This window comes from Eschrichtius robustus, chromosome 3, assembly GCF_028021215.1.
Source record: "Eschrichtius robustus isolate mEscRob2 chromosome 3, mEscRob2.pri, whole genome shotgun sequence".
Taxonomy (NCBI): Eukaryota; Metazoa; Chordata; class Mammalia; order Artiodactyla; family Eschrichtiidae; genus Eschrichtius; species Eschrichtius robustus.
The window spans coordinates 159,764,212-159,787,327 of NC_090826.1; the positions used below are offsets into that span (position 1 = coordinate 159,764,212).

Here is a 23,116-nt window from a genome sequence, read left to right on the forward strand (position 1 = left end):
CCATAAGGCTATCAGCAGATTTTTCAGCAGGAACTTTGCAGGTCAGAAGGGAGTGGCATGATATATTCAAAATGGTGAAAGGAAAAAAACTTACAACTAGGAATACTCTACTTGGCAAAGTTATCATTCAAAATTGAGGGAGAAATAGAGTTTCCTAGACAAGCAAAAGCTAAAGGAGCTCGTCACCAGTAAACTGGCCTTACAAGAAATGTTAAAGAGACTTCTTTAAATGACAAAGAAAAGGCTATATCTAGAAATAAGAAAACATGAAAAAAAAACTCACTGGTAAAGGCAAATATACAGTTAAGGTAGTTAATCGACTACTTATAAAGCTAGTTTGAAGGTTAAAAAACAAAAGTAGTAAAATCAAGTATAACTACAATAGTTAATGAAGAGAAACAAAAAATGAAAAGATGTAAATTATGTAGAGCTTGTAGAATATGTTCAAGGTTAAATGACCATGAACTTAAAATATATATACTATATATAGTATATATATATACATATATATACATACTATATATAATATATATATATACACACACACATAGATATGTATATTTGTATGTATGTATATATATACTTGTATGTATGTATAGATATGTTTGTTGTCATATATGAACCTCATGATAACCACAAGCCAAAAACCTATAATAGATATATAAAAAATAAAGAGAAAGGAATCCAAATACAACACTAAAGAAAGTCATCAAAGCACAAGGGAAGAGAGCAAGAGAAGAAGAAAGGAACAGAGGAGAACTACAAAAATAGCCTGATGACAATTAACAAAATGCCAATAAGTACATAGCTATCAATGATTATTTTAAATGTAAATGGACTAAATGCTTCAATCAAAAGACAAAGAGTAAATGAATGGATAAAATAGGAGATCCATATATATGCTGCCTACAACAGACTCACTTCAGATGTAAAGACACACACAGACTGAAGGTGAAAGACTGGAAAAAGATATTCCATGTAAACAGAAATAAAAAGAAAGCTGGGGTAGTTATACTTATATTGGACAAAATAGACTTTAAGACATGAATTCACAAGCAGCATTCCCTTTGTCTGGCTGTGCCTGCTCTCTGAAAAGTCTGTCATAAGTGGTCCCAGTCCACAAGGGGTCTTTGTTATCTCAACCTTCATTGCCTTTTTAGTGCTGGAAAAATCCCATTCCAGTAGTGCCTGCCTGGTGTCATAGATTAGTGGGTCTGTGATTGGTTGTGCCTCATGTTCCTGTAAGAGACTGGAGACACCATTTGCACTACACCATTCTTAAATCTCTACAACAAAGGTCTTTGTTTTTGTAGACTAACTCTGGAAGTGAACTTTCTGGATTTTGGGAGGGCTGCATCTTTTGCACTTTCTTTAGGATGCCTCTTGCATTCATGTTTAAGCCATAAAAAAACGCCTACTGGCTTGAGTCCCTATCAAGATTAATATAAGATTCTATTCATTAATGACCAGACAATGGATTCTTTGAATTGGCTATATTTAAAAGAAAGTTTTTAAAGAGCTCTCTTCCTAAATAATTATCTTATCGGTACCCATGGAAAAACCAAATTGAAAAGTGTATACAAAGGAATATTACAGCTAGCCGTAGGGACTCCCTTAACAAGATGAAAGAACAGAAATTAGATGTAGAACAAAATTTAAAGTCCACATCCAACATAAATTCTTCTTAAAATCTGGGCCTGTCTTCGCAGCAAATTCCCTTAGTTCCCCAAACTCCTCCACCTTCCCCAGAAAAATCCCATAAACACCCAGCTGCCTATATTAACTTCCCTCTTCTTACAAGATTTACAGAGAGCTCTCCAGCCTAATTTCTAGACCCAGAGTATATAGGTTACTCATGTAAATACTGAAAACCAGGAAGTGAATTTAGCAGAAGCACCTGAGATGGGCAGTAAGGCTTGCTTTGTGGGGCCCTATAATCAGGCTCTGCCAGCCTCAGGCCTTCCTATGCAATGTCCTTTGCAAATAAATCCTTGACCCCCACCAAAGGAATTCATGTCCCCTGTCCAGAAGCAGGTCTTTAAATTATAAAGCCCTTTTTACCTCCACTTTTAGAAGATCCTACCAAAGTTAAAGAGAAATTAGAAATATTAATGGCCATTCACCACCTAACTCACAGGGACTTTGTTTGGCAGCTAAGGGGTGCTCTTAGTTTCCTGTTCAGGGGTTTCCTGCAAATGATCAGGAAATAGCTCAGCCTGAGGCTGATATTCAGGGGTTGATAAAAACATTAGCAGAAGCTTTCCCTTCTAAGATGAATTGGTCCAAGGTTGAAGTGTGCACTCAGAAAAAAGGCCTTTGTTAAAATGCTTTATACAGACTTAACAAAGGCATACTGCATTAAACCCTGAGGCTCCAAGATATAGAAATTTTTTGGTTTCCATTTTCGTTGAAAAACTTCTCCCTGATATAAAGCAGCAAATTGAAGATAATGCAGTTGGCTGGCCAGATAAGCCCCTTGATATCATGTAGGCTGAAACCCAATTCTTGAGGAATTAAAAGCAACTGTACTTATTTTACAAATCTTTACAAAACCAGAACTGCAGTTCAGAAACAATTCAAAATCTACCTATATTTACCATACCCCAAAACTCCCCTATTCACTTCAAAATGCTTGTAGATATTGTAAAAGATCAGGACATTGAATTGGTCTAAAATGAAGGAACAATTTTAATAGTGATTACCCTGATAATAAAGAAAGGTACCTCCAAACTCCTAGGAAAAAACTTACATTATCTCTTGGTTCTTTGAAAACGTAAATCTTAACATGTCTTTAAAATGCAAACACCTCAGGAAATAACTAAAACAAAGCCATACTTGCAAGAAACCAAAGACAAAAATGGGAGGGAAAGAGGCTTTTTAAAATATAAACTGCTATAAAAGCTCCCTTGCCCCAAGCTCATCCACAGCCTCCATTAGATTACTTGTCGAGGCAAATACAAATCTTAAAAATCTTCACAAGTGGTAAAAAGCTTTGGCCACCTGAGTGGTAAACAACTTATTCCATCTGCTGTTTATCTAAACTAGTGAGTTTTATATTGTTGTACCTGATTCATAGCTAAAATTTTGGAAGAGAAGCTATAGGATCTCTGTTTCTGTCTGCATGTTTACGTATGTCTATGTGAAACGCAGCAGAACACTGTGCCCCTCCCCCCAAGTACAAGGGCCCCTCCACTTCCCCTGCCTCTTTTTTGTAGAAAAGCTGAATTCTCCCAGGCCTCACTGAATCACAAAAGAGCAGGCTCAAGTAGTTAATAGTTAGGACAAAGGAGTCACAGACTTTAGCCATGACATAAGCTGCTCCATCTTGAGCAGTACTGAATCTATGGCTAGCACAGTTCCAAGAACTGGACTCAAGAGAATGGGATTAACATTATTGCTCATAATAATCTATATCTTTGTGAGCATCAAAATAATTATAGCTTGCTCTGCCCGTATGTGTAAGCAGGCAACTAAAACTGTCAGCAAAGAGAGCATGTCGTCATCTTCCACTCTGAGAATACAGCACCCTATGTCAGCATAAAGAAGTTACAGAAGACAGATCTTCACCCCTAGTCCCATAGAAATGGAATGACATTTGACAAATGGGGATTTGCTAGCAGCTTTTTTGCCCCTTTCCTATTTGCCCATTTATGTTCCCCTCAAAACTTACAGAAATGAGATCACTAGGCAACATTTAACCTAACTCCTGACTTATGCTCTACTGAATGCACACAATGCCTTGCCTAACCTGTTGATTCTTTTCAACAGAAGTAGGAATGAAGAATTAAGTAAAAAATGACTAGCTCTTTACTCCCAGCAGGTCCCCTTAGCAATGCTGCAGGCTGACCACACAGAAGAGATAACATCGGAAGAAAGATCATGAGGAGTCAGTGAGCCTGCACACAATAGAAAAGGCAGAACCTAACCTTCTGCCTCAATGGTTAACTGAGATTACTTCCCCTTTTTTCCCTTTAAAAACTGTCATGGCTGAGCAGAATCTCTGAATTTGGTTTGGGGACATGAGTCCACCTTCTCCACAGAGTGATGTCTCTCTGACTTAAGCAACTTTCCTTTCTACAACACTTGCCTCTTGAGTATTGGCTTTTGAGTGGCAAGCAGCCAAACCTGAGTTCAGTAACATACGCATGCGTGCGTGTGTGTGTGTGTATGTAATTTTATATGTATATGTATAATATGCCAACATTAATTTGTAAAAGAGCTCTATTTAATTGGCTTAAAATTAAACACTTATGAATTAAGTATTCCTAAAATTTTCAAAAATATAGAAACTAACCCAAATGTTTTTCAAGTTCACATAATCTAAGATAATTTTCAGTAAATAAAAGCTAGTTTAAGTATGTTGGTTTAATTAATACAGATAAGTCTTTAGAGTTAACAGCATTAATACTTTTATTCTACCAAGGTTAAATAAAAGTCAAATAAGTTCATGTTATCTGTTATAAAATTTGTCAGCAAGAAAAACAACTTAAGATGATGGCTAACTGCTTTAATGTCTCATGAAAGTTTCATAAGTAATCAAAGTATAATTGCTGAAAACAAGTGAATTAGATAGATGTAGGTGAGATAAGAATTTAAAAGTGAACTTTTTCTACAATGACTGCTTTATGATATGCCTATTTAAATGGTTTCTCAAGTCTCTTTGGTAACTTACACCTTTGGAATTTTGCTAAGTTAAATTAAATGGAGAGAGATTCATTAAATATCTAGATCATTTTCAAATAAGATAAAACACAGAAACATTAATTATTGAACATAGACTTGTCTACTTTTGGTTTCCTTTTAAAGACAAACTAAAGATATTTGGATATATTAGTAAACATGTGTTTTGCCATATTGAAAAACTGTACTATGAAGAAGAATTAGTTTCTAGAAATTATAAAATCTATTCATAAATTTGCCCATCTAAAGAAGGCTAGTGTAACAGTTCACAGTTGTTAGCATCTTAGTTTTCACTAGAAATTCAGGTCTAAGGGCTAAGAATTCTAATTAATACAAGTAATTAAAACAACTAGAAATGATAAGAAAACATCTTTATATGCAAAAAAGTATCTCTATACGTGTGTTTTTGGCAAAAAGAAAGGTATGACAGATGGAGATGAATTTTTGTTGAGGAAAAAGAAAGTAATTTTGTCCTAAAGTAAGGTTGTTATTTCAGAATGGAAAAGAGAACAAGGTACAAACTAAAATGGACATAGAAAATTGTACAAGGTTTATGAAAAAGGAATCTTGGAAAAGGAATTTTATGTGTGATCAAGCTGGCTATGATTGAAATGGACTTAATTAAGTTAAAAATTAAATAAATTTTACTATCAAAAGTACACTGGTACAAAATAAGAATTTGATTTTCTCTCTCTGTTAAAAGGACAAGTTTCTTCAGATTATTGGTCTGCTCTTAGTAAAACATTGTGAGTTTTTTTGTTTGTTTGTTTTCTTTTACCTTTTAAGTAATATGCCTAGGAATCAAATATTTTGTGTTTTATAAAAATGATTTCCTGTCCTTCATGTTACTTTTATCATCAGGTCTTTGATTACTTAAGTAAACTGAGACTTCTTGATATTAAAATAGCTAGTTTTTGCTCAGAACTATGTAAGCTTTTATATTTGCCTTCTAAATCTTTTCATCATTTTTGTAAAATGGATAATTAAGTACTGTGATCTTATTTGGTCAAGTGTCCAAAACCTTTTGGTATTTTTGACAAACTTCCCAAAATCAAATTATAAATAAAGTTTAAATAAAGATTTTTGACCTCAAACTAACTTTGGGATTATCTGGAAGTCACCTGGAACAAAAGATTTGTTCTGCTTATTAAAAAAAGACAAAGGTCGAGGAGAGATGCTAAGCTAACTAGGCTTATTTGATATGTTAAATTACATGGAAACCATTGTCAAATAAGTGATGCTAAGCTTTCTTTATGTTTTCTTTGTATAGGTACATGTTATAAGTGTTCTAGAAATTATATGAATTTCCTAAAATTCTGATATGTCCTTGTACAGTATTATCACTTGCAATTCTGGTTATTATCTTGGAATGTGTGTCATAGAAATAACCAAATTTCCTTGCTACTGCATTATAAAGAACTTTAATCAGATTTTTAACCATGCCAAATTTTAAGTCTTTTATCATTTACAGGCAGTTATTATTTTACTCTGATGCATTTGTAAAAGTGTTCTGCAGAAGTGCTTCATCTTGAGAGATTCATGGAAATAACTCTGACAAGTACTCTAGAATATAGGTTTCTGATAACTTGAAAATCATTAAATTTAACTGGGTAAGAATTCCAGAGCTAATGGACAAACTAGATTCAATCAGAACAAATATTAATTACATGGAGCTAAATGAACTGAAGAGGATGATTATAATATTTATGACATTTTTGTTTGAAACAATGCTGGTTCTTTAATGTGTTATTTTTCCAGATTTAAGGACAACTTTTTTCTCTGAAGCTACCAGTAACTTAGAGCAACTTGGTAAAGTATACCTTTATGAACGAAGATGAAACAATTGCTTTTTCTCCCTACCTGATCCCTCTGGAATTTAGAAACTCTCAGTGAGAATTCTTCTTTTCATAGCAATATAGTTATTTGTATAAGCTCAAAAAGAATTTGTTCTCCTTGTAACAGGACTCAGTTGGAAACACTGGTTTTATTACCAAGGTTTTGACTAGAATGTCACATTTGAGAGAGATACACACAGACTCAGCTATGATCAGCTGGCTTTCAGGAACTAGAAAAATTGACTTGATACCTTGCTTACAGGGTTCCTGGCAGCCTTACCAGGCAGGTAAGGAAGATCACATCCAAGCAGGCCCAGGAACCTCAGGATATTTTCAGGACCTCAAGAAGAGAGGAATTCACCCATATCTACAGATATTAAAAGTGAAGTCTGATGACAAGTCCTGGGCTTGGCTTACTAGCCTTGAGAGGCTTTTAAAAGTTCAATCTGGAGATTCCTTATGAAAAGTTCCAGCAAAGCCAACTTAACAGAGCCTATATGGTCCATCACTACTCCTGCTGCACTTATGTAAACAATGAGGACAAATTTATTGAAGTTAGACTTAATCTGCAAACAAACTAGTCTTAATGTAATTATCTTTGATAAAAATGGGGTTAATTATAGAGAGAAAAAATTAAGTTTCAGTAATACAGTAATCTTTTATGTATATCAGATTATGGTGCTGCTGCTTATCTGTGAGGCTTTGTTTCCTACCTGTGAACTAACTGGATCCTGAATTCTTCTTCTCACCAATATTTGTATACAACTGTCCAAATTAATATTTCCAATTTTTCTCCTACTCTTCTGATTTGGAATCATTAAGAACTAAAACTTCTATTTTTCTGAAGCCACGCAAGCTGAATTTGGACAACTTGATAAACTTCAGAGAAATCAACACAGCTCACGTATAGACAATTTTCATGCCTGTTGCCGTGTGAGTCACTGAGAAAGATCACCAGAGACATTCAAACTGCAAACCAGAAAAATCTGTCAGATTGCCACTGTCTGCCCTCTCTCCACCTGAAGACGTTTTGAGCATGACATCTAGAAATATTCTTGACTGGCTACCCTCAGAAATCACAAACTGCGATTAGAGTCAGCTCTAATCAATAGCCACTCTTTTTCTTTTATTTCCATAGAAATGCCTCTAATTAAATACCTGACTGCTTGTCTGAAGTGAGTTTAAATGATCTGACCTATTGTCAAGACTAAGAGACTGGTTAAATGAGATGGAGCAATCTACCAACTCAACTTCTAGACTATGAAACATCTTGGGAAAATTTCAAAGACAGGACACAGGGAGCAGAATATGTGATCACAAAATATGCTACTTTGACATGTAAATTATTTTGAACTAAAGGCAATAAAGGCCTAACAGACACGGGAAGAGATTTTGTTGTTGTTGTTGTTTTGTTTTTTTACCTTTTCCTTAACTACCTAAAAGTATTTAAATAAAGAGCCACACTAGAGATAATTTTTTTATGTCAGAAAACACTTATCTGAAGACTATACTATCAGGGATCATTTCTATAGCTCATTACTAGAGAAATTTCTCTGAATGAGTAGAGCACCAGCAAAGATAACCCTAAACAAAGTAATCAAATCACAATGGAAGAGAACAGAAAGGAAAGAAACAGAGAACTGCAAAAACAATTAACAAATGGCAATAAGCACATACCCATCAAAAATTACTTTAAATGTAAATGTACTAAATGTTCCAATCAAAAGAGATAGGGTGGCTAAATGGATAAAAACTGAATATATATATATATATATCATATATATATGATATATATCATATATATATGATATGTGATATATCTCATATATATGATATATATCATATATATATGATATATATATATATATATATATATTATACATATGCTGCCTAAAACTGACTCACTTCAGATCTAAAGACACATACAGACTGACAGTGAAGGGATGTAAAAAGATATTCCATGCAAATGGAAATGAAAAGAAAGCTGGGATAGCAATATTTATATCAGACAAAATAGACTTTAAAACAAAGACTGTAACAAGAGACAAAGAAGAGCATTACAAAATGATCAAGGGATCAATCCAAGAAGATATAACAATTGTAAATATATAGTCACCCAAAATAGAGGCATGTAAATACATGAAGCAAATATTAACAGAGATAAAGGGAGAAATTGATAGTACAGCAATAACAGTAGGGAACTTTAATCTCCCAGTTACACCAATGGCTAGATCATCCAGAGAGAAAACCAATAAGGAAACATTGATCTAAAACAAACAGTAGACCAAATTAACTTAATAGATATATAGAGAACATTCCATCCCAAAACAAAACAGAAGCATACACATTTTTTTCAAGTGTGCACTGAACATTCTCCAGGATAGATCACATGTTAAGCCACAAAAAGTCAATAAATTTGAGAAGATTGAAAGCATACCAAGCATCTTTTCCAACCACATGGTATGAAACTAGAAACTAATTACAAGAAGAAAATGAAAAATACACAAACAAATGGAGGCTAAACAACATGTTACTAAACAACCAATGGGTCAATAAAGAAATCAAAGAGAAAATTAAAAAAATACCTTAAGACAAATGAAAACAGAAAAACAACATTCCAAAGTCTATGGGTGGCAGTAAAAGCAGTTCTAAGAGGGAAGTTTATAGCAACACAAGTCTACCTCAGGAAATAATGGAAATCTCAAATAAACAATCTAACCTTATACCTAAAGGAACTAGAAAAAGAAGAATAAGCAACGCCCAAAGTTAGTAGAAGGAAAGAAAGAACAGAGATTAGAGCAGAAATAAATTGAATACAGGCTAAAAGAAATAGAAAAGATCAATAAAAATAAAGACAGTTCTTTGAAAAGATAAACAAAATTGATAAACCTTTAGCCAAACTCACCAAGAAAAAAAGAGAGAGGGCCCAAATAAAATCAGAAATAAAACAGGAGAAGTTAAATCCAACACCACAGAAATATAAAGGATCATAAGAGATTACTACAAAAAATTATACATCCAAAACTGGACAAGCTAGAAGAAATGGACACATTCCTAAAAATATACAATCTTCTAAGACTGAATTGGGAAGAAATAGAAAATAAGAACAGATGAATTACTAGTAATGAAATTGGATTAGTAATCAAAAACTTCCTGACAAACAAAAGTTCAGGACCAGACAGCTTCATAGGCAAATTCCACCAAACATTTAAAGAAGAGTTAATACCTATCCTTCTCAAACTACTCCAAAAAATTGAAAAGAAGGGAAGCCTTCCAAACTCCTTCTCCAAGACCACCATTACTCTGATACCGAAACCAGATAAAGATACCACAAAAAAAGAAAACTACTGCCCAATATCCCTGTTGAACACAGATGCAAAAATCTTCAACAAAATATTAGGAAACCAAATTCAACAATATATTAAAAGAATCATGCACTATGGTCAAGTGGGATTTATTCCAGGGATGCAAGGATGATTCAATATCTGCAAGTCAATCAGCATGACACAGCACACACACAACAAGAAGGATACAAATTATAGGATCATCTCTGTAGGTGATATGACAAAATTCACCATCTATTTATAATAAAAGTTCTCAACAAAATGGGTATAGAGGGAACACACCTCAACATATTAAAGGCCTTTATGAAAACCCACAGCTAACATCATACTCAACTGTGAAAAACTGAAAGCTCTTCCTCTAAGATCAGGAACAATACAAGGATGTCCACTCTCACCACTTTTATTCAACATAGTATTGGAAGTCCTAGCCACAGCAATCAGACGTGAAAAAGAGATAAAAGGTAACCACATTGGAAAGAAAGAAGTGAAACTCTCAATATTTTTAGATGACATGATACCATACATTGAAAATCCTAAAGACTCTGCCAAAAACGATTAGAACTAGTAAGGGAATTCAATATAATGGGGTGGCCAAAAAGTTCGTTTGGGTTTTTCTGTAACATCTTATGGATAAACCTGAATGAACTTTTTGGCCACCCCAACAGTTACAAGATACTAAATCAATATACAGAAATCAGTTGCATTTCTATACACTACAACTTTTCAAAAAGAAAAGTTAAGAAAACAATTCTATTTACAATTGCATCGAAAATAATAAAATACCTAGGAATAAATTTAACCAAGGAGATGAAAGACCTGTACTCTGAAAATTACACTACAATGATTAAAAAATATTGAAGATGACACTAATAAATGGAATGATATACTGTGCTCATAGACTGGAAGAACTAATATTGTTAAAATGTCCATATTACCCAAAGCAATCTACAGATTCAATGAAATGCCTATCAAAATACCCATGGCATTTTTCACAGAATTAGACAAATAATCCTCAAATGTGTATGGAACCATGAAAGACCTCAAATGGCCAAAGAAATCTTAAGAGAGAAAAACAAAGCTAGAGATATAATGCTCTCTGATTTCAAACTATATTACAAAGCTATAGTAATTAAAACAGTATGGTACTGGCACAAAAACAGATGCATAGATCAATGGAACAAAATAGAGAGTCCAGAAATAAACCCACACTATATGGTCAATTAATTTATGACAAAGGGTCAAAAATGAACAGATTTTCTCTTCAATAAATGGTGTTGGGAAAACTGGACAGCTTCTTGCACAAGAATGAAACTGGACCACTTTCTTACACCATATTAAAAAGTAAACTAAAAATGGATTAAAGACGTAAATGCAAGGCCTGAATCCATAAAACTCTTAAAAGAAAACACAGGCAGTATGTTCTTTGACATCAGTCTTAGCAGTATTTTTTGGATATGTCTACCCAGGCAAGGGAAGCAAAAGCAGAAATAAACAAATGAGACATCAAACTAAAAAGCTTTTACCCAGTGAAGGAAACCATCAACAAAACAAAAAGGCAACTCACTACATGGGAGAAGATATTTGCAAATGATATATCTGATAAGGGGTTAATATCCAAAATATATAATGAACCCACACAAATCAATATTGGAAAACAAATAATCTGATTAAAGAATGTGCAAGGAATCTGAATAGGAATTTTCCAAAGAAGACATACAGATGGCCAATACACATATGAAAAGATGCTCAACATCACTAACTACCAGGGAAATGCAAATCAAGTCACAAAGAGATATCACTTCACACCTGGTAGAATGGCAATTATCAAAAAGACAAGAAAAAGCATGTGTTAACAGGTGAGGATGTGGAGAAAAGGGAACTCTTGTGCACTGTTGGTGGGAATGTAAATTGGTGCAGCCACTATGGAAAACAGTATGGAAAGACCTCCAAAAATTAAAAATAGTACTACCTCTTACAATCTAGCAATTCCACTTCTGGTTATTTTTCCAAAAGAAAGAACTAATTTGAAAAGGTATACATACCCCTCTGTACCTTGCAGTATTATTTACAATAGCCAAAATCTGGAAGCAACCTTATGTTTCCATCAATAGATGAATGGATAAAGAAGATGTGGTATATATATAGACAATGGAATATTACTCAGCCATTAAAAGAATGAGATTGTTCCCTTTGCAACAACATGGATGGACATAGAAGGTATTATGTTAAATAAGTCAGACAGAAAAGACAAATACTATAGATTTCACTTATATGTGGAATCTAAAAATAAAACAAATCAAGAAACAAAACAAAACAGAAACAGACTCATAGATATAGAGAAGAAACTGGTAGTTGCCAGAGGGGATGGGGATGAGGGGGATGAGTGAAATAAGTGAGGGAGATTAAGATTTACAAAACTCCAGTCATAAAATAAGTAAGTCACAAGTCTGTAATGTGCAGCATAGGGAATATAGTCAATAACATTGCAATACCTTTATATGGTGACAGATGTTTACTAGACTTATCATGGTGATCAATTTGTTATGTAGATGACTGTTGAATCACTATGCTGTACACCTGAAATAATGTAATATTGTATGTCAACTATTTCAATAAAAATTAATTTTTTTTTTAAATTAAAAAAGAAAGACTTATCTGTGTGGCAGGACAAACATTTGTTTACCAAACATTACTCTTCCCATTATTTTTGTGACTTGCCGTCCTTCCTTTTGAAGTCCCAGACCCCTATCCCCTTCTCCTTAGTTCAGGATGGCATATAAGCCTCAAATGTCTGACTGTTAGGGAGCCTCATTGGGGTTCCTGTACATACAAAATTAAATTTGTTTTTTTCCCTTCCTCTTAATGTCTTATGTCTAAAAAATTTAATTATTCAACAAGCCAAGGAACCTAGAAATAAGAAGGAAAAGTTTTCCTCCCCTACAATACCTAAGCTAGTATCATATATCTGTGGAAGTTGCATGACTAACCTGAATTGAATGGGACCTTATAAAATGGGTACTGAAAAAAAAAAATTCCGTAGTTGGTAGGGAAAAGAACAAAGCTTCATGTGCCAGTTATCAATTTATTGTCTCTTAGATCCAAATTCATCCTTTAATACCTGCTCTATGATAATGGAGGGAATTCCTTTTAAGTATTTCTCCTGCACAATGAGCAGGTGGTTAAACTTTCTTAATAGAGGCACTGAAAGGGCAGCACAGGAGGTGGGCATTCCCCAGCTATTTGCAGCTGCTGCATGGTATGGCATGATGTTAGGACATCAGAGGTGCTCGGCTCCAGGAACACACCTAGAACACACAGTCCCTCAGCAACTTGCAGCCACAGCCTGGCCTGATTATAATTTCCCATGGCCCTCTCTACATAGACACGATGCCCCCAGAGTTCCTACCTATGCCAGAACCCCTATTCCTTCTGCTTACCCGCATGCCTGGCAACCTTCTATGACTCACCTGTGCTTTGCCTGTTCCCAACAATCCTGCCTGCAAGAGGTAAGGTTGCCAGATTTAGAAAATGGAAATAAGACTCCCAGTTAAATTTTAATCCCATATAAACAACTAATACTTTTTAAAATATCAGTATATCCCATGCAATATTTGGGACATACTATACTGTACTGTACACTGAGGATCTTGTATTTTTTTCTGGCAACCCTTCCTAGACAAGAGTCATCACCAGGCCCCCACTCCCTCTGCAGGCCTACACCCTGGCCACCACGTGAAGATTGCTGACGCCCTTCCTGCATTCTGGAGCACTGCTTTCTACTTGCCTAGACTACACACCAGGTGGGCCCAGGCAAACCAGCAGACTTCTTTGCTATTCAGTGCCTGCAACCACACATTCTTCAGTGCATCTGAACCACAGCCTTGGGTATTCTCCCCCAACCGTAGGAAACATATAGAGTTGTCTTACACCTTAGTCACGTTTGAATCAGAGGTACATAATTCTTTATATTAAATTTCCCTATTTTAAGTTATTGTTTGTTTTCTACCTCCCAACTGAACACAGACTGCATACTCAGTAGAGAAGAGAAACTAGGGTTGTGAAACTCTCTGCGCGATAATCAGTTAGTGAGGAAATCCTAGTTATGTCCATTTATAACTACAAAAGAAACATCTGGTCACAACAATGAAGAATCCAGAAAATAATAAAGCATCTAATGCCAGAACTCACTCTGATTTCAGGGATTCAGGATTTGTGGTGTAAAACACTCACCACACCCTTCCTGCGCATTAAAGATTCTCTGCCTTCCCCTGCCCCTTTAGCCCAGCTTGCAGATGGCTTGAGGCCAGAGAATACACCCTCTGATAGAAGGGAAGCTGGTGGTCCTCCTTGGGAAGTGATAATACACCTATGAGGTGTTATGGAGTGGTATTCAAGACATACTCTAACCAAATGGAGGAGTTTTTGTTCATCTAACTAAAAAAATGGGATGCTTTGAAAAAAGAGATGAATGTTGAAGAGAAAATTAATTATTAGAAACATTTTGAAAAAGAAACCAGCTTCTGAGGAATTCTCTTTGAGGATTCTCTGGGGAAATAAAATGTTTTCAAGTCATAGAATCCCTATATTAAAAAGTAAGTCCGAGCGACATTAGCTAGGATAAAAGTGGTGGGAGTCCTTGGTGGGCTCCTGGTACAGCTGATGGAAGGACATCATGTGGGTCCTGAGGTGGCCTTCTCCATCTGGGGCTTAACTCCCTGCGATGCTTGCAGCAAATGTCACCTCAAGTGGGACACCTGGAGCTGCCTCAGGCAGGGGATCTGTTTGCCCTAATGGCACATTAGCTCTTGGATTCATGAAGCAAATATCATGAAGCAAATGGTAATAATTCAAAACCCATAACAGTCTGAGGAACAATTATCCCATCCTTCCTTATATGGTAGCTATTCATGTATCTTGCATTTGTCCCACTGGATTATAAACTTGAAAATAGGGACTTGTGCTCTATTCATCTGAAATTCTCCCAGGGCCTGGTAAAGCTGTAGAACCTTTGTGTTCCAGGAAACACTGTTTGAGAAACAACAACAGTAGGCACTGGCTCACTGTTTTTTTGTTCTTTAGTCACTGTGGGTGCTCAGGAAAAACAAAACAAACAAAAAAAAACAGGAAAACTCAGGAAAAAACACAGTCCTTGCTGGGGAACTGAATGACTGGAATGCCACAACTCTGAAGGAGTGAAAGCTTATCTTGTATTGATCTGTACTCTATTCACTTTTTACGTTATCAGTCATAATTTAGAGTTTTAAAGAATCTGTTAAGACAAAGTGTTTTATTTTATAACCATCACAATGATCAGAGACAGTTGTTCTAGTCTTTGCAGATCTTTCTTTTACTTAAGTGACCAGGGAAATATGTTGTATGTACTTACGGCTACTCTGCTTAACGTCACAATTATGTAAGATCAGATACAGAGCATGTAAAGAAACCCTTCTTCTGGTCTCTCTCAGAACCTCAATCTTACAACAGGCAACTGAAGCCATGTGACTCAGCACCAAGTTCTTATGAAATGGAGGGTCTTTTTTAGTCAGACAATTTGTACATCTACCACTTAATAATTTGTCACCTTGGGTGAGTCACTTTATCTCTCGGTTTCATCTGCAAAATGTAAATGATAATAGAACAGTTTTCTTAAAGCTGTTGAGAAAAGTAAAAGAAAGATGGGCAAAGAATGTCGCCTGCCATTTCTGTAAACAAAGGATGTTGCAGCCATCAAGCCTTCGGCCACTGTAGCCACCCCCAACAGTGCACCCTGAAGGGAAATCAGGATGGAAAAAAACAGGATACTGGCCCTAGATAGTTAAGGTGCACATCAAAGTTAAGGAATTTAGCACTTTTCTAGTATGGGGAGATGCAAGAGTCTGGGCTCACTGAAATCATTCCTTTGATATGCACCCCAGTTACCTGGGGCTAGTATTCTCTGCTTTCTCATCCTGAGTCTCCTCAGGGTGCAACATCAGGGGTGGCTGCAGGATCTGACTGCTAGATGGCGAGCATCCTGTTTCCATCCTGAGCTCCCTAAGGGCTCGCCATCCTCATCAGGGTAGCTGTAATGGGATGGCTTGATGGCTGCAGTATCCTTTGTTTACTGATACGGAAGGAAATATTTTTTCACTGACACATCTTTGCAGCATTAATGTGACATGGGTCACGCAGAATCCTGAGGTAAAGTCTTTATCATGTTGAAAAACACTACATTTAAAACCCTGCCAAGATAGCGCATCTGCCGCCACAGCTGCCACTGCTCCAGCCTCTCTGTCTAGGGCTCACCTGCCCAGGACTTTCCCCCAGGGCCAGGGCTGGGCAAAAAGGAGCCCAGGAGCCTTCGCTTGGTCAGCCAGAGAGTCTGCTCAGCTGGCCTGCCTAGGCCAGGCTCCTACTCCGCCCTGATGCAGAGGGACACACCCAGAAAAACAAACAAACAGACAAACAAACAACCCTGCAGATTATCTTTTTAGACTCCCCAGAAGTCATAAGATCTTAAAAGTCCCCAAACTACCATTCAATTCAAACACCTAAAAATGAAGGAGCAAAATATCAGAACACGATATTCTTTTCTTGTGCTAGCTGTCATTCCCAGCTGACAACTGATCTTTTTCAAATCTTGTTGGAGAAGCTCATAGGCAAATTCCTAGACTTTGTAGCATGGTTATTTAGGTGCGCAGAAAATGATAAATAAGGTGATTTGATAAAATCTGCCATTATGTTGAGTATAGTAAATAAACTGTGGAATTAAGCTTTGTGGAAAAAAGAATTCAAAGTAGACCTAGTGGTCCCAAGGGGCCACTTGGTTAGAAGCATGCTCAGGGGGTTAAGGTACTGACTTCTCTAGCTACAGCCAGCCCATTATTCACTCATATATGTAACTAACATATGCCACAAAATTAACTTATTCCTACTATTTATCTCCAGGCCCTCTGCAAGTATCAAAAATATTGGAGAGGGCCTTGAAGAAGAAATCAACACTTTACATACATTACACACACATACAAACACACACACACATATACCTCTCTCTTTCTCCCTCTCCCTCTCTCTCTCTCTTTCCATCCACATATATGTCATTCTCTATTTTTTAAATGAGAAAACAAGAGCCCTGAGAAGTTGAGTGAGTTGTCCAAAATCAAGTAAGATCAAATCTGACAGGTAAAAAAATTGCATCTGCTTGTTGTTTTAATTTGTATTTCTTTAAATGTGAGTGCAGTTGAGAATCTTGTTTTATATATTTTTATCTATGTTTTTTCCTTTGAATTTTCTCTTCATATCCTGGTCCCATTAAAAATTACCTTTTTATACTCAAGAAAAAAACTCTGAAACATCAAGAGAATTAATTAATATTTTAAGCCATGTATGAAGGTAGCTATGTATTAATTTCTAAGGATACTATAGGAACAAATGAACAGGTCTTCATTTTAGAACTGTAATATAAATGCTGTAAATATCTTTCCTTTATATTCATTCCATTCATTCCAGGACTGTTGTTGGTGTATTTTTCACACCAGTGTGACATTCTTAATGGACGGAAAACATGGTAACTGCCCCTGACTGTGATATTTCTGTTTCCCACCACTGGGCACTAGCCCTGCCATCTCCTCCTCCCAGGTCTAACCTGTGCATGGGGCTCTACTTTGGCATATAAATTCCACAGGACTCTTTCTAATGCTACGACCCTTGATATTCACAAAATGATGCCAGTGGCCTAAGAACCTACACTATTGATCATTATCCGACAAGGATTCTCTGACTCCGCTTCTACTATCTATAATGATTCTAATCATAATAGTCATTTATCAAGAGCTGAATATATGCCAAACCAGTGAGAAGTTCTTTACATAGATTACCCTCCAATTCCCCATTTCATGAGAGTACTCTATTTCCTATTGCTTCCTGTGTCAGTTTGTTAAGCAGTTTTCAAGGTATTTGTCTATTCCATCAAAAATTTCAAATTTATTGGTACATAGTTGTTCGTGACATCTTCTTACTGTTTCTTTAAAGTCTCTAATATCTACATGATAGTCTTTTTTCATTCCTGATCTCGCTAAGTTTTGTCTTCTGCCTTTCTCTCTTGACCACTTTACCCAGGAGTTTATAAAATTACTAATCTTTTCAAAAATCTACTTTTGGCTTTGTTAAATTTCTCTACGATGCATTTGGTTTTTTATTTCATTAATTTCTGCCCTCATGTTTAATATTTTGTCCTTTCTACTTTCATGGATTTAAAATTTTCTTGAGATGGAAGCTTAGGTGATTGATTTTAGCTTTTTTTCTTTTATAATATATGCATTTAAGATTATAATTTTCCTTCTAAGACCTACTTTAGCTGAATTCCATAATTTTATTTATTATATTGTTATTATGATAAAGTTTTTGAAGTTCTTTATCTAATTCATGATTTCATTGTTGATCCATCATTACTTAGGATAAGTAATGGAATATTTCATTTCCAATCATTTGGAGATTTTCTACTTATCCTTTTTTTACTGTTTCTAATTTAATTTTACGTAGCCAGAGAGCATACTCTGAATGATTTAAATTCTCTGAAATGTGTTGAAGATTTGCTTTGGGCCCTGCATTATTCCATTCAGGCAAAATTCCATTCCAGTTGGAACAACTGTATATTCTACATTTGTTAGCTGTAGTGTTCTATATATGTTACTTAGGTCAAATTTATTAACTGCTCAGATCTCTCTATCTCTACTGATTTTCTGTATGGTTGTTCTATTAGTTATTAAAATAACTGTGTTCAAATCTCAGTGATCATAAATGTGTCACTTTTAGTTTAGCAAGATTTCAGCTTTTATTGTTTGGTAATGTTTTAGGTCTACATAAAAATGAGCATAGTTATATCTTACTATTGTATTGACCTCTTAATCATCATGAAATGGCCATCTTAATCTGTGATAATTCTTCTTGCATCAAAGTCTACTTTATTATTATTAATATTTATTAATATTATAAAAGAATATTGATAAAGCTATACTAATAATAGTACTATACTAATAACATACTATTGCATGTAAAATATTTTTAATTTCTTTTGCTGTCAAACTTTCTGTGTCTTAATATATAAAGTGGGTCTCTTGAGAGCAGTATATATATATTTTAAATCCAGCCTGTTAAGTTTGGCTTTTAGTAGGAGAATTTAGACAATTTACATTTAATTACTAATATATTTGGATTTAAAACATCATCTTGCAATTAGTTTTTAAATTATCCAACCTATTCTTTTAGTGATTATAGCAAACTGTATACCCTTGATTTACCAGAATCATCTTAAATGGGTACTTTTGCAATATCCTGGACAATGCAGAGACCCAAAACGTTTTAACTCCATTTACTCTCTTTTCATTTTTGTGCTATTTTAATTCTATTTTTATTTTAAATCCCAGAATACACTATTATTATTGTCTTTTTTAACATCTTTATTGCTGTATAATTGCTTTACAATGGTGTGTTAGTTTCTGCTTTATAACAAAGTGAATCAGCTATATATATATATATATATATATCCCCACATCTCCTCCCTCTTGCATCTCCCGCCCACCCTCCCTATCCCACCCCTCTAGGTGGTCACAAAACACCGAGCTGATCTCCCTGTACTATATGGCTGCTTCCCACTAGCTATCTATTTTACGTTTGGTAGTGTATATATGTCCATGCCACTCTCTCACTTCATCCCATTATTATCGTTTTGTATGGTCAATATTTATTTATACTTGCCAACATATTCACCCTTTCCAGTGTTTTTCATTCTGTCCTTCCTTATGTTGCTTACATCTAGAATACTTTTCTTTCTGACTAAAAAGTTTACCTTATAATTGTTTTTTTAAATGAATCTTCTGCAAATAAATTCTATAAATTTCTGATTGTGTCAATATACCTTTACTTTGCTTTCATTTTTAAAAATTTTACTGAAGTATAGTTAATTTACAATGTTGTGTTAATTTCTGCTGTACAGCAAAGTGATTCAGTTATATATATATATATACATATATTCTTTTTCATATTCTTTTCCATTATGGTTTAGCACAGGATATTGAATATGGTTCCCTATGCTATACAGTAGGACCTTGTTGTTTAGCCATCCTATATATACTAGTTTGCCTCTGCTAATCCCAAACTCCCAATCCTTCTCTCCCCCACCCCCTCCTCCTTGGCGACTGCAAGTCTATTGTCTATGTCAGTGTGTCTGTTTCTGTTTCATGGATAGGTTCATTTGTGTCGTATTTTAGATTCCACATGTAAGTGATATCATATGGTATTTATCTTTCTCTTTCTGACTTACTTTGCTTTGTATGGTAATCTCTAGGGTCATCCATGTTGCTGCAAATGGCATTATTTCATTCTACTTTATGGCTGAGTAATATTCCCTTGTATATACCATTGTATATACCACATCTTCTTTATCCATTCCTCTGTTGATGGACATTTAGGTTGTTTCCATGTCTTGGTTATTCTAAATAGTGCTGCTGTGAACACAGTGGTGCATGTATCTTTTCGAATTATAGGTTTGTCTGAGTATATTGCCCAGGAGTGGGATTGCTGGATCATATGGTAACTCTATTTTTAATTTTTTGAGGAAATTCCACAATGTTTTCCATAGTGGCTGCACCGATTTACATAACCACCAACAGTGTAAGAGGCTTCCCTTTTCTCCATAACTTCTCCAACATTTACTATTTGTAGACTTTTTAATGATGGCCACTTTGACCTGTGTGAGCTGGTACCTCACTGTAGTTTTATTTCTCTAAAAATCAGTGATGATGAGCATCTTTTCATGTGCCTGTTGGGCAAATGGTATGTTTTCTTTGGAGAAATGTCTATTTAGGTCTTTTGCCCACTTTTCTATTGGGTTTTTTTGCTGTTGCTGTTACTGAGTTGTATAAGCTGTTTGCATATTTTGGAAATTAAGCCCTTGTCAGTTGCGTCATTTGCAAATATTTTCTTCCAGTGCATAGGCTGTCTTTTCATTTTGCTTGTGGTTTCCTTTGCTGTGCAAAAGCTTGTAAGTTTGATTAGGTCCCATTTGTTTATTTTTGTTTTTATTGCTATTGCCTTGGGAGACTTACCTAAGAAAACATTGTTATGATTTATGTCACATAATGTTTTGCCTATGATCTCTTCTAGGAGTTTTATGGTGTCATCTTTTCAGTCTTTAAAGCCATTTGAATTTATTTTTGTGTATGGTGCGAGGGTGTGTTCTAACTACATTGATTTACATGTGGCTGTCCAACTTTTTCAACACAAATTACTGAAGAGACTGTCTTTTCCCCATTGTATATTCTGGCCTCCTTTGTCATAGATTAAATGTCCATAGGTGTGTGGGTTTATCTTTGGGCTCTCTATTATGTTCCATTGATCCATACATCTGTTTTTGTGCCAATACCACACTGTTTTGATTACTGTAGCTTCATAGTATTGTCTGAAGTCTGGGAGGGTTATGCCTCCTGCTTTGTTCTTTTTCCTAAGGAATGCTTTGGCAATTCTGGGTCCTTTATGGTTCCATATAAATTTTAGAATTATTTTTTCTAGTTCTGTGAAAATGGCATGGATAATTGGATAGAGATCACTTTAAATCTGTAGATTGCTTTGGGTAGTATGGTCATTTTAACAATATTAATCTGAGAGCAATCTGAGAGCATGGGATATCTTTCCATTTCTTTGAATCAACTTCAATTTCCGTTATTAATGCTTTGTAGTTCTCAGCATATAAGTCTTTCACCTCCTTGGTAAGGTTTATTCCTAAGTATTTTATTTGTATTTTTTACTGTGATTTTAAAAGAAATTGTCTGTTTACACTCCCTTTCTGCTATTTCATTATTAGTGTAAAGAATGTAACCAATTTCTGCATGTTAAGTTTTTTTAAAATACATTTTTAAATTAATTAATAACTATTTATTTTTGGCTGCATTGGGTCTTTTTTTTTTTAAATATCTTTATTGGAGTATAATTGCTTTACAATGGTGTGTTAGTTTCTGCTTTATAACAAAGTGAATCAGCCATACATATACATATATCCCCATATCTCCTCCCTCTTGTGTCTCCCTCCCACCCTCCCTATCTCACCCCTCTAGGTGGACACAAAGCACTGAGCTGATCTCCCTGTGCTATGCAGCTGCTTCCTACTAGCTAGCTATTTTACATTTGGTAGTGTATATATGTCCATGCCACTGTCTCACTTCGTCCTAGCTTACCCTTCCCCCTCCCCATTTTCTCAAGTCCATTACTGCATACGGGCTTTCTCTAGTTGTGGTGAGCGGGAGCTACTCTTTGTTGCAGTGCACGGGGTTCTCATTGCAGTGGCTTCTCTTGTTGCGGAGCATGGGCTCTAGGCACGTGGGCTTCAGTAGTTGTGGCTCGCGAGCTCTAGAGAGCAGGTTCAGTAGTTGTGGCATACGGGCTTAGCTGCTCCATGTTATGTGGGATCTTCCCAGACCAGGGTTCAAACCTTTGTCCCCTGAGTTGGCAGGTGGATTCTTAACCACTGTGCAACAAGGGAAGTCCCTGTATGTTAATTTTGTATCCTGATGCCTTGTTGAATTCGTTTATCAGTTCTAGTATTTTTTGTGTGGAGTCTTTAGGGTTTTCTATATATAGTATCATGTTGTCTGCATATAATGACAATTTTACCTCTTCCCTACCAATTTGAATACCATTTATTTCTCTTTCTTGTCTGATTGCTGTGACTAGGACTTCCAATACCATGTTGAGAAGTGGTGAGAGTGGGCATCCTTGTCTTCTTCCAGATTTTAGTGAGAAGGCTTTCAGCTTTTCACCAGCGTATTATATTGGCTGTGGGTTTGTCATAAATAGCTTCTATTATGTTGAGATATGTTCCCTCTATACCCACTTTGGTAAGAGTTTTTATCATGAAAGGATGTTGAATTTTATCAAATGCTTTTCCTGCATCTATTGAGATGATCATGTGGTTTTTGTCTTTTCTTTTTGATGTGGTGTATCACACTGATTGATATGCATATGTTGAACCATCCTTGTGACCCTGGGATGACTCCAACTTGGTCATGGTGCATGATCTTTTTTATGTGTTGTTGGATTTGGTTTGCTAATACTTTTTTTGGAGAAGTTTTGCATCTATAGTCATCAAAGATATTGGCCTGTAATTTTTTTGGTAGTGTCTTTGTCTGGTTTTGGTATCAAGGTAATGTTGGCTTCATAGAATGTCTTTGGGAGTCTTCCTTCCTCTTCAGTCTTTTGGAAGAGTTTGAGAAGGATACGTATAAG

At 35.5% G+C, this 23,116-nt stretch overlaps 1 protein-coding gene and 1 pseudogene across 1 annotated transcript in view; one reads left to right on the top strand and one right to left on the bottom strand.

The window, feature by feature from the left end:
* PLD5 (phospholipase D family member 5) overlaps positions 1–23,116 on the bottom strand; it is a 474,233-nt gene that overhangs the window by 119,077 nt on the left and 332,040 nt on the right. The gene's annotated exons all lie outside the window — the stretch shown is intronic.
* LOC137763241 (small nucleolar RNA U3) lies at positions 8,017–8,095 on the top strand (annotated as a pseudogene).